The sequence below is a fragment of the Lactuca saligna genome, chromosome 1, assembly GCF_052625555.1.
Source record: "Lactuca saligna cultivar CGN05327 chromosome 1, ASM5262555v1, whole genome shotgun sequence".
Lineage (NCBI taxonomy): Eukaryota > Viridiplantae > Streptophyta > Magnoliopsida > Asterales > Asteraceae > Lactuca > Lactuca saligna.
In genome coordinates, this window is record NC_136417.1 from 178082700 (window position 1) to 178084910 (window position 2211).

Genomic DNA, 2211 nt, shown 5'->3' on the forward strand with positions numbered 1-2211 from the left:
CACTATACCCTAATATTCTCAAGTCATCACTGCCACCAAGGGTAAGGATCCAATCCTTAGTCCTCCGCAGGTACTTGAGAATGTTCTTTACCGCGGTCCAATGAGCCTTGCCAGGGTTCCCCTGATACCTGCTGACCATGCTCAAAGCAAATGCCACATCAGGACGGGTACAAGTCATAGCATACATGATCGAGCCAACTGCGGAAGCATATGGTAATTGGCTCATCTCAGCTATCTCTGCCTCTGTACTCGGACTCTGAGTCTTACTCAGTTTGGTATTGCTTTGGATCGGTAAATCTCCTTTCTTGGAATTCTCCATGTTGAACCTTTTCAACACCTTATCCAAGTAGATACTCTGACTAAGTCCAATTAGTCTTCTACTCCTTTCTCTTAATATCCTTATCCCTAGGATATAGGTAGCCTCCCCTAGGTCCTTCATAGCAAAGCACTTCCCAAGCCAGGACTTAACCTCCTGCAAGGTTGGGATGTCATTTCCTATGAGTAGTATGTCATCCACATACAGTACCAAGAAGTTAACTATACTCCCACTAGCTCTGACATACACGCAAGACTCATCTTCGCTTCTCAAGAAGCCAAACTCTTTTACCTTCTCATCAAAACAAAGATTCCAGCTACGAGATGCTTGTTTTAATCCATAAATGGATTTCTCAAGCTTGCATACTCTATTAGGGTACTCTGCATTGACAAAACCCTCTGGCTGATTCATGTACACATCCTCAGCCAACTTTCCATTAAGGAAAGCGGTTTTGACATCCATTTGCCATATTTCATAATCATGAAATGCTGCAATGGCTAACATAACCCTAATAGACTTAATCTTTGCTACCGGCGAGAAGGTTTCATCATAATCAACACCTTGAGTTTGAGTAAAACCCTTCGCAACCAGTCGAGCCTTATAAGTATGCACTTTTCCTTCCATGTTTGTCTTCTTCTTGAAGATCCATTTGCACCCGACTGTTTTACGGCCCGGTACATTGTCAACCAAGTTCCAAACTTGATTGTCATACATGGACAGTATCTCGCTGTCCATAGCCTCCTTCCATTTAGCAGACTCCAGGCCTGCCATGGCTTCCTTAACACTGCTAGGTTCATCCAAATTTACTAGTGTACTATCACTAATAAACGTATCACCTTCCGTAGTAATATGAAAACCATAATAAAACGAAGGTGTGTTCCTAACCCGTGTGGAACGTCTCGGAGGTACAGACTCGTCAGCTGGATCAACAGGAGTTTCCTCCTCAGGTTGATTGCCAGTGTCTGAGGTTCCTTCGTCAATTGATTCTTGAATTTCTTCAAGATCAATTTGCCTCCCACTGTCTCCTTGGCTTATAAATTATTTCTCGCGAAAGATCCCTCTTCGTGCTACAAAGACCACATTCTCACTGGGTCTGTAGAAAAGGTAACCGAAGGATTTCTGTGGGTAGCCGATGAAAATACACCTTTCACTTCGGGGTTCAAGCTTATCATGAGTTTCACGCCTCACGAAGGCTTCGCAACCCCAAATTTTGATGTGGTCCAAATTGGGAACCTTCCCAGTCCACATCTCATGAGGTGTTTTGGTAACCTTCTTTGTAGGGACTAGATTAAGGATATGGGCGGCAGTCTCTAAGGCATACCCCCAAAAAGAGATTGGTAACGAAACTCGACTCATCATAGAGCGAACCATGTCCAACAAGGTACGATTACGCCTCTCAGCTACACCATTCAGCTGTGGTGTCCTGGGAGGAGTCAATTGTGAGACAATCCCACACTCCTTAAGATAGTCAAGGAACTCGGTACTAAGATACTCACCACCTCGATCGGATCGAAGCATCTTAATGTTCCTGCCCAATTGATTTACTACTTCCTGCTTGAATTCCTTAAACCTTTCAAAGGTATCGGACTTGTGTTTGATTAAGTAGACATACCCATATCTACTAAAGTCATCAATAAAAGTCACATAATACCGATTAGCATCCCTTGTGGTGGTTTTGAATGGCCCACATACATCAGTATGTATTAGTTCCAACAAACCCTCACCCCTCTCACAAGTTCCAGTGAAGGGTGATTTTGTCATTTTTCCAAGTAGACAAGATTCACAACTATCATCTGATTTAAGGTCAAATGATTCCAAGACTCCACTCTTTTGGAGTTGTCCTATGCGTTTCTTGTTTACATGTCCAAGACGACAATGCCACAATGATGCTTTAT